Here is a 21,922-nt window from a genome sequence, read left to right as displayed (position 1 = left end):
AAAGATCACACTCCATTTATTATTTATTGATTGTGAGAAAAAGCATTGGATTAGTAAAATGAAACTGTCTTACAGGTTATCTTAAATCAAGATCCCATCTACATCAAGGGTGTCAAATAACCACCTGAGAATTAGGGGGTGGGAAGAGTAAAGGTTGTCATCAAGGAATTGTATAACAGAAGAGAAAGTGGAAATGGTGAAAATGAGGTATGACAGAATGTTCTACTGATATCCTCTCAGGGTTGTAAAATAATTTAGGAAGGCTGCCACCACATTTTAGCAGAACATGAAAGAGAATCCCATAGGATGAGCAGGCACAGATAGTTTACAAACTACATTATTGCAGAAAATACTTGAATTGATAACATCAGAGATCCATTTCAATATTTGGATAATCATATAAACAATTAAAATGATTCTCTCATCAGAAACATAAAAAAACTTTAATAAAATATAACATAACTCCAGAAAGAAACCCCAGGACAAAAATCTCAAGGGCTGTAATAGCCAAATTCCAGAACCCTCAAATAAAGGAGAGAATATTGCTAGCAGCAAAAAAAAAAAAAAAAAAAAAAAAAAAAAAAAAAAAACAAATATAAAGGAAACTCAATCAGACTCACACAAGACCTATCAGCCTCAACACTGAAGGATGGGAAGAATTGGAATAGCATATTTCAGAGAGCAAAGGACCTGGGATTACAACCCAGAATGTACTACCCTGCAAAATTCAGTTTATACTGTCAGAGAAAAAGATGGATTTTGAACAAAAGAGGACTTCCAGAATTTCCTGACACAAAGACCAGAACTAAACAGGGAATTTAGTAGCCAAATACACTACCCAAGAGTTCCATAAAAAAAAGGTAAATGAAAAGGAGAAGGAAAAACAAAACAAAAAATTCTGGTCAAAACTATCAAATTGTATACAGCCCTAAAAGGCAAGATATAACACTTCTAATTCTTCAGAATTTTTCTTAGGATAATTAAAAGGTAGAACATAATCAAAGAGAATAACCCAAAGGATATGGGCATAATTGGATCTTATCTCTCCATTGTAGAGATCCAAGATGATTTCACTATGTTTAAGACAAAAAGCCCTGAAAAAAAAACAGAGGTATTAACTGTAAACTTAAGTGTCTCTTTGTTCTTTGACTCCCTTTAATCATACTGTGCTTAGCATCTTGTCTAGTGAGGAAATCCTGAAGTGCAAGGACCTGAGTCAGACCTCTAGAGCCTCCCAGTATTCAGAGATCTTTAAGATTCTTAAAGTTTACTAGATCAGGGTTTGACTTAATCGTGCTTCACTTAACTTAAGTGCATTGGGTGGGAAGGGGGGGGGTAAAGTGGGAGAGAGAATAGACCTTGCTTCATTTAACAAGGTGTTAAGCACCCTGAGTGGGGGAGGGGTAAAGTGTGAAAGAAAATTGTCCTGAGAGGCACAAATAGTTCAAGAAATGATATGGCTTTGGATGATATGTTGGTTGGAGGAGGACTGTGTGTGCTTGAAAGATACTTGAAAAGGGGGTGAGGTAAAAAAATGATTATAATTGTAATTTGATGCAATTTGAGTCAATGCTGCTTATCAAGCAATCAAGTAAATAATCTGTGGTGATATCTTGATAACAATAGGAACTTCTCAAGCAATAAAATTAGCAAACTGTGATTGATGATACCTGATTAACAGTACTAGAAAGATAAATAACATCAAATAAAGAAGCACAAAGATTTATAATTTTAGAGGGAAAGAAGGGAGAATGTGAATGCTGAGTAAATACTATTCAATAGATTTAGCCCAGTGAGGGGATAAGATACATTTCAACTGGAGTTTAAAAATCTAACTTAATCTACAGAGAAGGGGGCTGGAGACTGGGAAAGGGAAAGATAAGGGAAAAAGGGACTGATAAAAAGGGAAGGGAAAGTATAAGTGAAAATAAACTGAAAATCAAATTTTTAAAAGAAAAGTCAATGGGTAAAAGTCAAAGGTAGTAAAATTTTGGTGAGGAGGAATAAGAAAAAAGGAAAGAGGAAAATATAAATGAAGAAAGATAGCATGGAGGGAAATACAGAATTAGTAATCTTAACTGTAATTATAAATAGGATGAACTGTCCCATAAAATGAAGCAGACAAATTAAAGTAATAATTCAAAATTATTTTTGCCCAACTCTATGCCAATAAATTTGATAATCTAAGTGAAATGGATGAATATTTACAAAAATATTAGTTGCCCAGGTTAAATGAAGAAGAGATCAAATACCTAAACAAACCTATCTCAGAGAAAAAGAAATTCAACAAGCCATTACTGAACTCCCTTAAAAAAATCTCCAGGGCCTGCTGGATTCACAAGTGAATTCTACCAAACATTTAAGGAACAATTGGTTCCAATCCTATATAAACTCTTTGGGAAAAAAATAGGGAAAGCTGGAACTCTGCCTAACTCTTTCTATGAAACCAATATGGTACTGTTACCTAAACCAAGAAGAGTTAAAACAGGGAAAGGAAATTATAGACCTATCTCCCTGATGAATATAGATGCAAAAATCCTAAATAAAATCTTAGCAAAATGATTACAACAAGTCGTCACTAGGATAATACATTATGATCAAGTAGGATTTATTCCAGGAATGCAGGGCTGGTTCAATATTAGGAAAACTATTAGTATACTCAATTATATCAACAACAAACCTATCAGAAATCATATGATCATATCAATAGATGCTGAAAAAGCTTTTGACAAAATACAGCATCCATTCCTATTAAAAACACTAGAGAGTGTAGGAATAAATGGACTGTTCCTTAAAATAATTAGCAGTATCTATCTGAAACCATCAACAAACATTATATTCAATGGGGAGAGGCTAGAGGCATTCCCAATACAATCAGGGGTGAAACAAGGGTGCCCATTATCACCACTACTATTCAATATTGTATTAGAAATGTTACCATCAGCAATTAGAGAAGAAAAAGAAATTAAAGGAATTAGAATTGGGAAGGAAGAGACAAAACTCTCACTCTTTGCAGATGATATGATGGTCTACCTAGAGAATCCCAAGAAATCATCTAAAAAACTACTGGAAACAATTAGCAATTTTAGCAAAGTTGCAGGTTATAAAACAAACCCTCATAAATCCTCAATTTTTCTATATATATCTAGCAAGAAACAGCAGGAAGAGCTAGAAAGAGAAATCCCATTCAAAGCAACCTCAGACAATATAAAATATTTGGGAGTCTATTTGCCAAGACAGACTCAGAATCTTTTTGAAAACAATTATAAAACACTTCTCACACAAATTAAATTAGATTTAAATAACTGGGCAAATATCAACTGCTCATGGATAGGTAGAGCTAATATAATAAAAATGACAATTCTACCAAAACTAAACTATCTGTTTAGTGCCCTACCAATCAAAATTCCAAAAAATTACTTTAATGAGTTAGAAAAAATTGTAAGTAAATTCATATGGAGAAATAAAAAGTCAAGGATTGCCAGGAGCTTAATGGAAAAAAGTGCAAAAGAAGGTGGCTTAGCCCTACCAGATCTAAAATTATATTATAAAACATCAGTCATCAAAACTGTTTGGTACTGGCTAAGAAATAGAGTGGTGGACCAGTGGAATAGACTAGATATAAAAGCAGGAGATGATTATAGTAATCTGCTGTTTGATAAACCCAAAGAGTCTGGCCATTGGGATAAAAACTCCCTCTTTGATAAAAATTGCTGGGAAATTTGGAAGTTAGTATGGAAGAAACTTAGATTAGACCAACATCTCACACCCTTTACCAAGATAAGATCCAAATGGTTACAGGACATAGACATAAAAAACAATACTATAAGCAAATTAGAAGATCAAGGACTAGTCTAACTGTCAGATCTATGGAAAGGGGAACAGTTTGTGACTAAGGAAGAGTTGGAGAACATCACCAAAAACCAATTAGATGATTTCGATTATATTAAATTAAAAAGTTTTGCACAGATAAAACCAATGTAGCTAAGATCAAAAGAAATGTAGTAAATTGGGAAACAATCTTTACAGCTAATGATTCTGACAAAGGACTCATTTCTAAAATATACAGAGAACTGAGTCATATTTTTAAAACAAAAAGCCATTCCCCAATTGACAAATGGTCAAAGGATATGCAAAGGCAATTTACAGATGAAGAGATCAAAGCAATCCATAGCCATATGAAAAAATGCTCTAAATCATTAATTATTAGAGAAATGCAAATTAAAGCTTCCCTGAGGTACCACCTCACACCTCTCAGATTGGCCAGTATGACCAGGAAGGATAATGATCATTGTTGGAAGGGATGTGAGAAATCTGGGACACTATTACACTGTTGGTGGAGCTGTGAACTCATCCAACCCTTCTGGAGAGCTATTTGGAACTATGTCCAAAGAGCAACAAAAATGTACATACCCTTTGACCCAGCAATACCACTACTGGGTCTATACCCTGAAGAGATGAGGAAAAAGGGTAAAAACATTACTTGTACAAAAATATTTATAGCAGCCCTGTTTGTGGTGGCAAAGAATTGGAAATCCAGTAAGTGTCCTTCAATTGGGGAATGGCTTAGCAAACTGTGCTATATGTACGTCATGGAACACTATTGTTCTATAAGAAACCAGGAGGGACAGGATTTCAGGGAAACCTGGAGGGATTCACATGAACTGATGCTGAGTGAGATGAGCAGAACCAGAAAAACACTGTACACCCTAACAGCAACATGGGAGTGATGTTCAAGCTTGAAGGACTTGCTCATTCCATCAGTGCAACAATCGGGAACAATTTTGGGCTGTCTGCAAAGGAGAGTGCCATCTGTATCCAGATAAGGAGCTGTGGAGTTTGAACAAAGTGCAAAGACTATTCCCTTTAATTTAGAAAAAAAAACAGATAGCTTATTGTCTGATCTTGTTAACTCTTAGACTTCTCTTTAAGGATATGTTTTCTCTCTCATCACACCCAATTTGGATCAACTTCTTAAAAGGGACCATTGGCAATGAAATTATACATTACTAAACATATATGCACCTAGTGGTATAGCATCCAAACACCTAGAGGAAAAGCTGCATGAATTACAAGGAGACTTAAACAGCAAAACTTTAATAATGTGAGACCTCAATCTCCTTCTCTCAGAACTCGAGAAATCTAACAAAATAAACAAGAAGAAAGTTAAGAAGGTTAATGAAATCTTAGAAATCTTAGACCTCTGGAGAAAACTTAATGTGGATAAAAAAGGATATACCTTTTTCTCAGCAGTAATATGGCACCTTCACCAAAATTGACCGTGTACTAGGACACAAAAGCCTTATAATCAAGTGCAGAATGGTAGAAATAATGAATATACACTTCTCAGACCATGATGTAAAAAAAAAGTACATGTAATAAAAGGTCAGGGAAAGATAAACCAAGAACTAATTGGAAATTAAATAACTCTGTCTTAAATAATGGATGGATCAAACAGCAAATAATAAAAATAATCAATAATTCTGTCCAAGAAAATGATGATGATGAGACATCATAGCAAAATTCATGGGATGCAGCCAAGGCAGTTTTAAGGGGAAACTATATCTCTCAGTGCCTTTATATCTCTCAAAGAGGAGATGAATGAATTGGGTATGCAACTAAAAAAAAGCTAGAAAAAGAACTAGAAAAGAAACTAGAAATTCTGAAAATCAAGGGAGGGATTAATAAAATGGAAAGCAAGAAAACCATTGATCTTGTAAATAAAACTGAGAGTTGGTTTTATGAAAAAAACAATAAAACAGACAGACCTCTGGTTAATCTGATTTTAAAAAAGAAAGAAGACAACCAAATTACCGGAATCAAAAATGAAAAGGGTGAACTAACCACCAATGAGAAGAAAATTAAAGAGATAATTCGGAGGTAATTTGCCAAACTGTATGCCAATAAATTGGGTAACTTGAGTGAAATGGATGAATATTTACAAAAATACAAACTGCCCAGATTAATAGAAGAGGAATTAATTACTTAAATAACCCCATTTCAGAAAAAAAGATATTGAAGAAACCATCAATAAACTCTGTAAGAAAAAGTCTCCAGGTCCAGATGGATTTATAAGTGAACTCTACAAGCATTTAAGGAACAATTAATTCTTATTCTACTTAAACTATTTTAAAAAATAGGAGAGGAAGGAGTTCTGCCAAATTCCTTTTAGGACACCAACATGGTGCTGATACCTAAACTAGGAAGAACCAAAACAAAGAAAATTATAGGCCAATCTCCCTAATGAATACTGATACAAAAATTTTAAATAAAATTTTAAGCAATGAGACTACAGCAAATTATTACCAGGATAATATACCATGATCAAACTGGATTTATATCAGGCATGAAGGAATGTTTCAACATTAGGAAAACATTCAACATAATTAAACATATCAATAGAAAACCAACAAAAATTATGTGATTATCTCAATAGATGCTGAAAAAGCCTTTGATAAAATACAACATTCATTCCTTCCTTTAAAAAAAACCTAGAATGTTTAGGAATAAATGGAGTTTTCCTTAAAATAATGAAGAATATCTATCTAAAACAGATATTATATGTAATGAGAATCAACTTGGTGCATTTCCAGTAAAATCAGGGGTGAAACAAAGATGTCTATTATCATCATTACTATTCAATATAGTATTAGAAATGCCAGCAGTAGCAATAAGAGAGGAAAAGGAAATTGAAGGAATCAGAATTGGCAATTAGAAAGCAAAACTTTCACTCTTTGCAAGATGATATGATGGTATACCTAGAGAACCCAAGAAAATCATCTAAAAAACTCTTTGAAACAATTAACAAATTCAGCAAAGTTGCAGGATATAAAATAAACTCACATAAATCAACAGCATTTCTATATATCAACAACAAAGCCCAAGAGCAAGAAAAAGAAAGAGAAATTCCATTTAAAATAACTGTAGACAACATTAAATACTTGGGAATCTACCTCTCAAGACAAACCCAGAAATTGTATGAATACAATTATAAAGCACTCCTCACCAAAATAAAGTCAGATCTAAATAATTGGAAAAATGTCAAATGCTCATGGTTAGGTCAAGCTAATATAACAAAAATGACAATTCTACCCAAATTAAATTATTCATTCAGTGCTATACCAATCAAACTACCAAGTAACTACTTTACTGAGCTAGAAAAAAAATATTAACAAAATTCATCTGTAGCAACAAAAGGGCAAGAACAGCAAGGGAACTGATAAAAAAAAATGTAAAGGAAGGTGCCTAGTTCTACCATATCTAAAACTATCCTATAAGACAGCAGTCATCAAAACTGCCTAGTACTGGTTAAGAAATAGAGTAATGGATCAATGGATAAGGATAGGTTCAAAAGAAACTGCAGTAAATGACTACAGCAATCTACTATTTGACAAACCCAAAGTCATCAGCCTCTAGAATAAGAAGTCACTATTTGACAAAAATTGTTGGGAAAACTGGAAAATAGTATAGCAAAAACTAGGCATAGATCTACATCTCACACCCTGTATCAAAATAAGGTCAAAATGAGTACAAGATTTAGACATAAAATGCTATACCATAAATAAATTGATAGACCAAAAAATTATCTATCTGATCTATGGAAAAAAAGGATAAATTTATGACCAAACAAGAATTAGAGCACTTTATAAACTGCAAAATGAATAATTTTGACTACAATTTTATATTAAATTAAAAAAGGTTTTGCACTAATAAAAGGTATGCTGCCATAATTAAAAGGAAAGCAGAAAGCTAGGAAACAACCTTCACAACCAGGAATTCTGACAAAGGTCTCATTTCTAAAATATCTAGAGAATTGCATCAAATTTATAAGATCACAAGTCATTCCCCCAGTTGAGAAGTGGTCAAAGAATGAACAGACAGCATTCAAATGAAGAAATTAAAGCTGTGTATAGTCATATAAAAAAATGTTCCAACTCACTATGATAAGAGAAATACACATTATACCTATTAGATTAGCCAAGATGAGAAGAAGGGAAGATGATCAATGTTGGAGAGGTTGTAGGAGGATTGGATCATTGATGCATTGCTGGTGGAGTTGTGAATGGATCCAATCTTTCTGGAGAGCAATATGGAACTATGCCCAAGAGCAATAAAAGTATTCATATCTTTTGACCCAGAAATTCCAATTCTAGGTCTATATCCAGAAGAAATTATGAAAAATGGGAAAGTCTTACATGTTCCAAAAATATTCATAGCAACTTTTTGTAGCGGCAAAGAACTGGAAATTGGGGGAGTCCCCATCAATTGGGGAATGGCTAAACAAGTTATGGTACATGAATACTTAGAAACCATAAATGGTCAGACTCTAAAGAAGTATGGAATGACTTACAGGATCTGATCTTGAGTGAAGGGTGCTCCCAACCAAGAGAACAATGTGTATATCAATTATGAAATGAACAACTTTGATGGAAGCAAATCCTATTGGCAGTCCAGAGAGCTATCTGACTGGTTATGGACTATATTATCCCCAGCCAGAGGAAGGAAAACAAAACAAAACACAGAAAAAAATATCCTTCTGAATCTGATGAACACTCATGGCAAAATTTACAAATTTGTAAACATGTCTAACAAAATATGTAATATAAAATGCTAATGTGACTGTTAACTACTTAGGTGGGGGGGAAGGGAGGGTGGAAAGAAATTATAAAACTTGGAAATATGCATGTGCATATAGATGAAAATAAATAAACTCTAAAATATTTTTAAACTACAAAAAGGATGGCAAAGAAGAACTACTGAACACACACACACACACACACACACACACACACACACACACACACACTCTTTCCGCAAAGAGTCAGCACTACTTCCAATGGAGAATCATTGTAAGCTTTCCCAGTAAGCGCTCTTCTCTTCTCCCAACTTTCATTTGATAAAGTACTAGAAAAGTTAGCCATAGCAATAAAAAGAGAGATTAAAGGTATTAACATTAGGAAACTAGAGATATTATAATATCCCCATTTACAACAATATGATTACTTAGGAAAGGCCATAGAATTAAAAACTATTTGAAACAAGTAAATTAGCTGTTTACAAAATAGATTTATATTTCTATGGTGCTTTACAATTATTATCTCATTTGATACTCACAGCAACCCTGGCAGGCAGTGTTATCATTATCTCCATTTTACAGATGAAGAAATAAGCAAACAGAGGTTTAATGACTTGCCTATTGTCACACAGCTATTAAGTATCTAAGACCATATTTGAGCTCAGATCTTTTTGGTTTCAAGCCTGGCAACTGTATTTACTAAGCCAGCTAGCTGCCTCAGAATTATAGTAAAAATGAGGTGGAAATAATAGAAAGAGAAATTCTATTCAAAATAACTACAAAATTCATAAATTAGTTTAAAAGTTAACCTACAAAAACATATTCAGATCCTGTTCTTTATAGAAATAAAAAAACCTAAACAACTGATTATTTGCAGTTGAGCTGTAACATAATAAAAATACCAAATAAACAAATTTTCAGATTTAATATTGTACTAATTAAGCTACCATGGGTTATATACAATAGTATCACAAAATTTGTTTGAAAGAATAAAAGTAGGGGTGACTAGGTGGTGCAGTGGACAGAGCACTGGCCTTGGAGTCAGAAGTACCTGAGTTCAAATCCGGCCTCAGACACTTAATAATTACCTAGCCGTGTGGCCTTGGGCAAGCCACTTAAACCCCTTGCCTTGCAAAAAAAAAAAAAAAAACTAAAAAAAAAAAGAATAAAAGTCCTATAATCTCAAGGGAAATAATAGAAAAAATAAAAGTTTAGAAATGAAGAGATTCTATTCTTATCTTAAACAGTAAACAGAGAGGCAACACAGTATAGTATACAGTGAACCCACTCTCAAATTGGGAAGTCCTGTATTAAATTCCCACCTATGACACATAGTGACTGCGGAATACTCAACAGAAACCCTTCATAGGTGAAGTTTCTTAACTTCTCAGTATTCCCAACATAACTTTTTTTTGCAAGGCAATGGGGTTAAGTAACTTGTCCAAGGTCACATGGCTAGGTAATTAAGTGTTTGAGACTGGATTTGAACTCAGGTCTTCCTGACTCCAGGGCTGGTGCTCTATCTACTATGCCCACCTAGTTGCCCCCAACATAACTTTCTAATGTTAAGAATTAAAAGTATAGAATGGTTGAACAAATTGTAACAAAGAAAAATGATACTTAAAAAACTCAGATTAAATGCAATGATCAATCAGGGTTCAAGAAGTTAAGTTGATAAAGGATAGTTCCCTCCTTAAAGTAGAGAAAAGGAAAATCAGGATAGAAAACGTTGCATTTACTATCAGACAAGGTCCCTGTTAGTTTATTTTGCTAAATTAATTTGTTATTCCAAGGAGAGTTTCCATGGCATATTGACAAATAGCTGAGGTGTTTTTTTTTTGTTTTTATTTCTTTAAAGGCATTGGAAAAACCTTAAAACATCATTGTGAACTTCAAGAAGAATGATACAGTAAAAATGGAATTAGGATTATGGCAGTGGTAGTAGAAAGAGGCATATTCAAGACATTTGAGATAGCCAATTGACAGAGAATATATGAAGGCTAAAGAAAAGGGAGCAATTACTCTCCCTCTAGTCAACTCAGGATCAAAAGAAATATATTCATGCAATTTCAAATTAGGGGGGCAGAGCCAAGATGGTGACAAGAAAGAATCCTGTCTTAGGCACTCTCTCATAAAACTTCTAAACTAAGGACTCTAACGAAATTTTCGAGAGACAGAACCCACTGAGGGACCCAGTGAGGCAGTTCTCCTACTCAAGGTAACCTGGAAAAGAGCAGAAAGGCTCTGCTCCCCAGGGTCAGAGGGGTGGCCCGCCAGACTGGTGGCCCACCAGAGCGATGGCCCGCCAGAGCAAAAGAACTTCAGCCTCCCAGAGGCAGTCCCAGGGCAATGGGAGCTGCAGCTCACAGCAGCAGGGGAGTTTCCTGATATACACCCCGGGGAGCATCAGGCACAAATTGGGGTAATGGGGGGGGGGAATATCTGCCAGAGAAAGCATGTAAAGCCCAGCCCTCAGGGAACACAGAAAGCAGCTTGGCCAAGGTAGTCCAGATCCAGAAAACAGAAGCAGGTGGAGCCAGTAAGCAGGAGCCCCCAAGGCATGAGCCCATTGAACCTAGGGAGGGGAGTGAAGAGAGAGACTGCAGAGCTCTGTCCTCTGCCCCTGGAACAGGACTCTGGGGCTCTGACCACATTCAGATCCTGATCACAGTCTAGGCCCTCCATAGAACAGCAGCCCCCCCCCACCTCAGCCCCGTGGCAAAGGGGGGCACATATGGTCATTCACAGACCAGGAGGGAGGACAGAGCCTCACATACTGAGACCCTTGTGGGAGTGTCCCAAAAGCTCAGGAAGCATCCCCAAAACAGGCTTAGGCTGGGAAAATGAGCAAGCAGAGAAACAAGAGGAACACCATTGAGAAATATTTTGCCTGTGAGCCCAAGAAGGATCAAAACATTCAGTCTGAAGATGAGGAAGCACAAGCTCCTGCATCTAAAGACTCCAAGAAAAACAGAAATTGGGCTTAGGCTATGACAGAGCTCAAAAAAGACTTTGAAAATGAAATGAAGGAGTCAGAAGAAAAACTGGGAAAAGAAAGGAGAGAGATGCAGGAAAAACATGAAAATTAAGTCAGCAGCTTAGTCAAGGAAATCCAAAAACATGCTGAAGAAAATAGCATGCTAAAAACCAGCTTAGGTCAAATGGATAAAACAGTTCAAAAAGTTATTGAGGAGAAGAATGCCTTAAAAAGCAGAATTGGCCAGATGGAAAAAGAGATAAGAAAGCTCTCTGAGGAAAACAAATCCTTCAGACAAAGAATAGAACTCAGGGAGATTGATGAATTTACTAGAAATCAAGACTCAATACTTCAAAACCAAAGAATGAAAAATTAGAAGAAAATGTAAAACATCTCATTGAAAAAACAACTGATATGGAAAACAGATTTAGGAAAGATAATTTAAAAATTATTGGAATACCTGAAAGTCATGATCAGGAAAAGAGCCTTGACATCATTTTCAAAGAATTACTACAGGAAAATTGCCCTGATATCCTAGAAGCAGAGGGCAAAATAGAAATGGAGAGAATCCACCGACCCCCTGAGAAAGAGATGTCAAAAAACCAACCCCCAAGAATATTATAGCTAAGTTCCAGAACTCCCAAGTCAATGAGAAAATATTACAAGCAGCCAGAAGGACACAATTCAAATATCGTGGAGCTGCAGTCAGGATCACACAGGACTTAGCAGTAACTGCATTAAAAGTTCATAGGGCTTGGAATATCATATACCGGAAGGCAAAAGAGCTTAGAATGCAACTGAGAATCAACTACCCAGCAAAACTGAATGTCCTCTTCCAGGGAAAAAGATGGACTTTCAATGAAAGAGGGGAATTTCAAATGTTGGAATGGCCAGAGCTGAACAGGTTTGATCTTCAAATATAGGACTCAGGTGAAGCATAGAGAGTGGAGAAGGGAAAAATATAAGGGACTTGATGATCAACTACATATATTCCTGCATAGAAAAATGACACTGATAATACTCACATGAACCTTCTCAATTAACAGAGCAGGTAGAAGGAGCTTTTATAGATGAATCACAGGAGAAAGCTGAATTCGAAGATAAAATATGGCGTAAAAATGGAGTCAATAAAAAAAGGGAAACATAATGGGAGAAAGAAAAAGGAGAGGGGGAATAGGCCAAGATATTTCATATAATAAGAATTTTTTTATTACAATGAGCTATTGCAATGATATGGAAGGGGGGAAGGCAAGGGGGAATGAAGGGATCTTTGCTCTCATCAGAGGTGGCTAGGAGAGGAAATAGCATATATACTCAATGGGGTATAGATATCTGGAGTAAGAAGGAGGTGGGGGACAGGGGAAAGGGGTGGGGATGTGAATGAAGGAGGAGAGGATGGACCATGGGGGGAGAGTGGTCAGATATAACACATTTTTTTTTTTACTTCTTGCAAGGGGCTGGGATTGAATGGCCTGTCCGGGACCATAGAGCCAGGTGGATGCTGGGCCTAAGGGGTGGTATGAGGGCTCAGGGCCTCTTGGCCCTAGGGCCAGGGATCTGTCTGCTGCGCCACTCAGCTACCCTACAGCAGAGTCAGTGAAAGGGGAGAGAAAATATAGTATATGGTAGTGGAGAAATACAAAAGGAGGGAGTTGCGATCAGCAATGTTAATGGTGGAGAAATATGGAATTAACTTTTTTGATGGACTTATAAGAATGTGATCCACCCACAACAGAGCTGGTGGTGTTGGAACAAATATTTTATATTATTATTATTTTGGGGGGGATGCAGGGCAAATGAGGCTGGGCGGCCTGCCTGGTCCACATAGCAGGGTGATCATTGGGTGTCTGAGGCCAAATTCAGACCCGGGTGCTCCTGGCTCAAGGGCCAGTGCTCTGTCCACCACCCAGCCACCCCTACTATTATTATTACTATTTTATTTTATTTTAGTTCTTTTTCTTTTTTTTTTTTTTTTGGTTTATGCAGGACAGTGGGTTTGGGGTGGCTTTCATGTGACACAGCTGAGTGATCCTTGGGTGTACGAGGCCAGATATGGGCTTGGGTGCTCCTGGCTCCAGGGCTGGTGCTCCGTCCACTGCGCCACCTGGTCATACCTACAATTATTACTTTTTTTTATTTTAATTTTTTTCTCTCCCTTTTATCACTCAAGTGAGTCTATGTTTGGGGGGAGGGGGTATTTTGTTTACTCTTAAACAAGAATATTTTATTAATGTATTAAAAAATTGTACAAAATGAGAATAAATATTAAATTTAAAAAATTTTTTTTAAATTTCAACTTAGAATCTTTGATTTTTCCCTGGTTCTCTAATACAATACCATTGACTTATTAACTTCCCCCACAGGCTAAGGAAACTCCTGGGAGCTAACTTGAATTTCATTGCCAGAATGTATGTTGCAAAGGTAGATCTACTACAGTACAATGGCTCCTCCTAATGGCCAATTAGTGCTTCCAGTCAACATTTTTAGGAAAGAATAGAGGGAGACTGGCCTGGTCTCAATCACCCTAAAAATCTGCTTTCTAGAGATAATGATTAAGAAAAACACCATATATCATCCATGAAACCAACCCAATTTTACACTCAAAATAAAGAGGACTTAAACAGTAAAGTTTCAATAAAGCTAAGATTCTAACAGAAACTGGCCTAGTTCTACCACTTTGTATCATTTATGAGATACTATACAGAGGCTCAGTGGATAGATAGAACACTAGGGTTGGAATAAGGATACTCATCTTTCTGAATTCAAATTTGGTGTCAGACCCTTAATAGCTGTTTGATTCTGGCCAAATCTCTTAACCCTGTTTGCCTCAGTTTCTTCATCTGTGAAATGAGCTGGAATACGTCTTTGCCAAGAAAACCACAAATATGGTCATAGAGTCAGACACAATTGAAACAACCGAAGAACAACAATTAAATTTTAACTCTTGGTTTCCCCATTTGTAAAATGGGGTTTGAATTAGATATTTTATAAGATCCCTACTAACTCATCTGATTTTGTCATTTCCATACCTCCAGTGATACCCTTAGGTGGCAGACAACAGTTGGTTTAATTTCTATTGTCTATTCTGACACCAGCAGATGAACTGTTTGATCCTTGCTAAGAGTCTACTCCAATTATTTGCAATATTATTGTTGGTTTGCTAAAAATGTAAACATAACATTTTGCTTTTTGGAATATCAAGGTTCACATGAAATGTACCACACAGCTATTGCTCAGATACATGCAGACTTTCCAGGAAAAACTTACACAAACTGAAGTAAAATGAAACAAGCAGAACCAGATCATTTTACACTGTAACAATATTTTATGATGATCATGTGTCATTTTCCCTTAGTTTCTCAGGATTGTCTTTAACATTCTTTAACTGTTGAGAGAAGCTGCTTCGATCTTATTGATCCATCTCACAAAGTTGCCTTTAATGTGCACAATGTTCTACTGGTTCTGCCCACTACACTAAGCATCAAGTTCTCAGGTTTTCTTAAAGTCTGGCTGCTCAGTATTTCTTACAGAACAATAAGATCCCACAACATTCATATGCTACAACTTGTTCAGTCATTCCTCAATTGATGGGCATTCCCTCAATTTCCAATTCCTTGCCACTATTAAAAAAGTTGTTATACTGTTGCACATGTCAGTGTTTTTCCCCTTTTTATGATCTCTTTAGGATAGAGACCTAGTAGTGGTCTTATTAGATTCAAAGGGTACACATAGTTTTATTACCTATTGGATGTTCTCCAGAACTCTATAAACAATGTGCCAGTTTTTCCATACTCTCTCCATCAATGATCATTTTTTTTGTCATCTTAGTCAATTTGATAGGTGTTAAGGAGTAGCTCAAGAGTTGTTTTAATTTGCATTTCTTTAATCAAAAATGATTTGGAGGGGCGGCTAGGTGGCGTAGTGGATAAAGTACTGGCCTTGGAGTCAGGAGTACCTGGGTTCAAATCAGGTCTCAGACACTTAATAATTACCTAGCTGTGTGGCCTTGGGCAAGCCACTAAACCCCATTTGCCTTGTAAAAAAAAAATGATTTGGAGCAATTTTTCCCCATAAAAGTGTAGATATCTTTAATTTATCTGAAAACTGCCTGTTCATATCCTTTGACCATTTATCAATAGGGAATATCTTGTATTATTATGAAATATTTTAGAGATGAGTCTTTATCAGAAACACTAGTTATGAACATTGTTTTCCAGCTTTCTGCATTCCTCCTTGGCTGCATTGATTTTATTTGTGCAAAAACTTTTTTAAGTAGTCAAAATAATCCATTTTGCAATTTATGATGTTCTTTATCTCTTATTTGGTCATAAACTTCTCCCCTCTCCATAGAAGCAAGTTATGCTATTTTTCTTTCTCTCAATTGACCTATGGTAAGTAACACCCTTTATGCCTAAATCCTATATTCTTTTCAATTTTATTTTAGTATAGATTTTTACTATTAACTATTTTAGTTTTCCCAGCAGTTGTCAAATACAGAGTTTTTATCCAAGAATCTAGTCTTTGGATTTAATCAAATAATAAGATTACTTTCTTTTGTACCTAATCTACTCCACTATTCCTTAGCCAGTAATAGTTATAATTTAGGTTTAGTTCTGGTACACCTAGTTCAACTTTGCATTTTTTTCCATTAATTCCCTTGATATGCTTGACTTTTTGTTACTTCAGATGAATTTTTTTAGTTTTTTTCCTAGCTCTATAAAATAGGTTTTTGGAAGTTTGATTGATATAGCATTCAAAAAGTAGATTTAGATAGAATTGTCATTTTTATTATATAGCTTGGCCTTGTTATGAGCAACTGATATTTTTCCAGTTGCTTAGATCTGACTTTGTGTGAAAGGTGTTTGGTAATTGTGCTCATATGGTTTCCCAGTTTGTCTTGGGAGTAAGTTTCCCAAGTATTTAAAGTTGGCTACAGTTATTTTAAATCAAATAGGGCTATGATAGTTATATATAGAAATGCTGATAATCTTATGTGGGTTTTTAAATTTTATTCCCACAACTTTGCTTAAGTTAATTGTTTAACATGTTGTTAAAGTAGTTTCTTAGTTGATTTACTAGAGATCTCCAATTATACCGTTATATCAACTGTAAAGAGTAAAAGTTTGTTTCCAAATTGCCTCATCTAAGTTATTCAACTTCATTTTATTTTTTATTACTAAAGTTAACATATATAATATTGAATAATAGTGGTGGTGATAATGGGCATTCTTGTTTCACCTTTAATCTTATTAGAAATGCAGCGTTTACCTCCATTACATATGATGCTTGCTAATGGTTTTATAGATACTGCTTGTCATTTTAAGGAAAATTCCATTTATTCCCATGCTCTCTAGGATTTTAATAGGAATGGGTGCTGTATTTTGTCTAAGACTTTTCCAACATCTATAATCCTGTGATTGCTGCCAATTTTTTATTGGTATGGTCAATTATGCTGTTTTTCTAATATTGAACCATCCCTACATATCTGGTATAAATCCTACCTGATCATGGTATATTATCCTAGTAATCATTTTTATCTAAAAATTTGCATGAATATTCATTAGGGAGATTGGTCTATAATTTTGTGTTTTGGCTCTTCCTGGTTTAGATATTAGGCACAATATTAATTTCATAAAAGAAATTTGACTTCACCTATTTTTAAAATAGCTTATATAAAATTAGAATTGTTTTCTAAATGTTCGGTAGAATTTACTTGCAAATTCATCTGGTCCTGGAGATATTTTCTTAAGGGATTGATACCCTCCACAATTTCTTTTTCGGAAATGATGGGGTTAACTATTTTTATTTCCTCTTCTATTAATCTGCGTTCATATTTCTGCAAATATTCAACCATTTCTCTCATGTTGTCAGATTTGTTGGCATAGAGTTGGACAAAATAGATCTGAATTATTACTTTAATTTTTCTCTCGTTTGGTGGTGAGCTTAGCCTTTTCATTTTTGATACTAGTAATTTGATTTTCTTTTTTTTAAATCACATTAACCAAAGGTTTATTTCATTTTTTTCCTCATAAAACCAACTGTTTACTATAAATTTTAACAATAAACTTTCAATTTTATTTTCACTTTTTCAGAATTTCTAATTTAGTAGTTAATTAGGAATTTTTAATATTTTTCTAGATTTTTTTAGTTGCATACCCATTCATTCATCTTTCTCTATTCATTCATATAAGCCTTTAGAGATATAAAATTTCCCCTAATAACTGCTTTGGCTACATTCCACAAGTTTTGGTATATTGTCTCATCATTGTCATTTTCCTGGATGAAATTATTTCTATGATCTACTATTTGATCCACTCATTCTTTAAAATTAGGTTATCTAGTTTCCAATTAATTTTTAGCTTATCTTTCCATCATCCCTCATTACATGTAATTTTTATTACATCATGATGTGAAAAGGATGCATTTAATATTTGTCTTTCTGCATTTGATTGTGAAGTTATGTCCTAATACATGGTCAATTTTTGTGTAGATGCCATGTACTACAGAGAAGGTATATTCCTTTCTATCACCATTCAATTTTCTCCAGAGATCTATCATATCTTTTCTAAAATTCTATTCACTTTTTTTAATTTCCCTTCTTTGTTTTTTGATTAGATTTATCTGATTTTGAGAGGGAAGTTGAGGTTCCCCCACTAGCATACTTTGCTGTCTCCCTGCAACTCATTTAACTTCTCCAAGAATTTGAATGTTAAATCACTTGTTACATATATAATTAATTTTGCTATTATTTCATTGCCTATAGTACATATCTTTTGTGCCTCTATTATATTGCTTATCCTCTAATAACTCAACTACTCCCAGTTTATTTTTGTCTTCATACCTATCTCGTTCCCACATTCATTCTCTGTAAACATATACTTCTTTTATCTAACAGAAATACAATTTTCAAGGGCTGATTGAATGATAATGTATCAATTATCTCAATTACTTCATACTCACCTCTGTCCAAGTATACTCCCCTCAACTGTACCATTAGAAATACAATTCTCAAGAGCCATATGCAACAAATTAAAAACAATTTATACCCACTCTCTATCCAAAGATACTACAACTATCCCTATAGAAATACAACCCTCATGAGTGAAAATATCATGTAAAGCAAACCATTTCATGATCCATTTACACCTACACCTTCTAAGTACATTTCCTCCAACTGTTCTGATAGAAATACAACCGTCATAAGGCAAAGTATCAACTAAAGCACTGTCACTTTCAGGATCAAGTCACACCCACACTCTTTCTATGCTTAACTTAACCTGAAAGAAAATTCTCAAGCATCAAAAGAACTGTCTCCCCATGTAGGGGACATATAGTTTAATATTGCCTTCCCCCCCCTTCTGTTTATCTTTTTACATATCTCTTGAGTCTTGTATTTGAAGATCAAATTATGTTTAATTCTGGTCAGTGACTATAACTTGTGGAGTTGTTTAGGGTCCCTTGTTGGTTCTTGTCCATCATTATTGAAGACAACCAGAACGACATCATTATATTTGAAACAAATTACAGTATATCTGACTATGGTTGATCAAACCAAAAATGAGTTCAAAATGATCTACCAAAAGTCAGGCACAAATTGTCCCTATGAACACCTGGGATGGGTACTCTTTGGAGCCCTGAAGATTAAGTCCCTTAAATCATGATTCATGATCATGGAGAGCAAGCATGTGTCTCATAATCAGCACTTGAACCCAGGTAATAAATCCGAAGTTTGTCCACCATGCTGCATCTCTCCATTAGGACATCTATCCTAGAACTCTGAATGCAATGGACATGACATACCTGGGATTTCAATGAGGCATCAATAGTCTCTGATCATATATTTGTGCTGAAATATGAGAATGGAGAAAACTGAATATGATTGATTGGATTTATTTGTATCAGCCTAGAGAGTGAAGACCTTAATGCTAAAGTTTATCATTGGCCCCATTCTTGTATGAAGACATAACAATGTAAATTTATCAAATAAACAGATGACAAAAAAACTGAAAATGACAGAATCAGGACACAAAGTGTTTGCAATTGGTCAAGCCCCAAAACGATAAAGCTGAATAGGACTAAATATAAAACAGTATATATAAATCTAACATTAAAGGATACATTATCTTAAATTTACATCTTCTTGCATAAACCAGTTGAAGGGTCTATGGGGCACATAAAGTAGTCATGACTTTTCATGGTATGCACATTCCATTTTTTTTTTATCCTACCTGCATTTTCAGTGATATCTCACTCAGAATGCCACTAATCTAGTCCATCTCACCATCCCCAGGCAGGCTCAGTCATTCATGTACACACAGACAAGCAGATCAGGCTAAGGCTTGGTAGGACACAATGGTCAATATAAGTGGGCAAGGGAATTCAAGACAACAGTATAGAGTTTTATTGGTTTACTGAAGATTGATAGGGAAAGGAGAGTGTGTGTCTAGTGAAGAAACCTGGGAAGAAACTGAGGGGTCAAGGGGATTGAAGTGTGGACAAAAGAGGTAAGAGTATTTATGTTTATAATATCATGCCCTTGTTCCCACCCCCTCATCCCAAGTCTGTTTTATATTGATGGATGAATGAGTTCAAAGATCATACTCTTTACTGAGATTTAGGAGTCAGAATAGGTCACTGTCATGAACCAAAAAGGATAAACACTGCCACCATCACCATGGCTCAAAACAGAGTAGTTTTTAGTGATTCACAGCAGATGTGGTTAGAAGAGTGACTGTCATAAAGCCCCACAGTATTTCAAAAAGTCCTTTCTTGCTTAAAACATTTTTCTATCTCTTCATGTCACAATTTAATGTATAATAATATGACTACCTATTTTTCACATTTCTTATTGAGGCTGTTTTGCTGATATTTGTTCACACTAACTCCCACTATCTCACAAGATAAAGGTACACCAAATTCCATCCTCCTCCAAGTTATCTCAAACAACTTTCAACTTTAATACACTCCCATCTTTTAACATGTAAAGTCCAGCTTTAGTATGCTACCATCTTTTAACATTATAAAGTCTACTCTGTACCCAAAAAGTTTAGGACAGATTTGTACAAAATTTATTTTAAATATATTCCTGGCAAACAAAGCCAAGAACAGAGATGATCAGAGGATACATGAACAAAAGTACCACTTGAAAGGAAAAAAAAAATAGAAGGTGGGCAAGATCTATTGTAAAGATGTTGGTATTGACAGATTTAAGTTCATTCTAATCAGTTCAGGCAATAACAGCTGTGGGTAATCCTTTTTAGGAATTACTGTGCTATATATGAACATAAAATTCAAGTTTTTACTTCAGTCATTAAATACAAAGTACTCATTGATCCTATAAACCTTTAACATTCACATGAATTGTCAGGGAGACATCAAGATCCTAATCTAACAAGTACATGGAACACAGAAAGGACACAAGGCATTGTAGGTTGGCTAAGTTCTGATACCCACCACAAGTTTCAATGCTTTAGGTCTGTAGTTCCTGTATACATTTGAGGTAATAATTCAAGGACATGCATTGAGGGGGTGGCAGATGAAGTAAAGGATGAACACATTCTTCTGGCACAAGCTTAGTGTATGCAGCAGGTGTGTAAGGCAATAAGAGGTGAGGCTCAGCTCTGCCTCACCTGCCACACCCCTTCACTGCATGTGGGGGGGTGGGGGGGGTGTTTTTGACCTGGTTCTCCTAACAAGAGGGATACAGGAATAAATACTGGGGCAGAACAAAAAGTCCTATTAGTTCTGAAAGCCAAGCCTGAATGAATGGCTGAATCTAAGTGACCCAATTATCTTTTGCATATATACATATTATTTTTGAAATTTTCAAAAGCATTCCCATATTTAAAACCTCTACAAATTTTAGCTAGGGAAAGAATGGAAAAAAGAACAAGGAGAGATCATCAGATACTGCTCTAGTTGCCCAAAAGGCTAACTTTTATATCCCTTCTCAGAGATTTTTAGATCTGAGAACTGAGTTGTCTCAATTTGCAAAAGAATATGACTTGCCCCAGATTAACAGGGTAGTTTCTATTTGAAGATTACTTCACAAAATGCCTTAATTTCCCCCAAAATCTTTAAAGTTCAGTAAAGTTGTTCTTCTTAATCTCTGGTTAAAACCCTGAACCAGAAACACACCACAATCTTTCTACTAGATTAATGACTAAAATCATTCATCTCATCTCACTGATTTGGTTAGGATTCATCGACCAAGATTCACAGACCATGATCAAAAGCAGGATTACAAGTTGGCTAAGTGGTGACTGAATGTCACTGTTCCTTCAGTCTTTTCCTAGAGTACCTCTCAAGTGTCTCTTATTAGTCTATTTATAGCCCATAGAGTAACACAGTATGATTGTTGCACCTCAAAA

The sequence above is a fragment of the Macrotis lagotis genome, chromosome 7, assembly GCF_037893015.1.
Source record: "Macrotis lagotis isolate mMagLag1 chromosome 7, bilby.v1.9.chrom.fasta, whole genome shotgun sequence".
NCBI classification, from domain to species: Eukaryota; Metazoa; Chordata; class Mammalia; order Peramelemorphia; family Peramelidae; genus Macrotis; species Macrotis lagotis.
Note: the sequence above shows the minus strand (reverse complement) of the source record.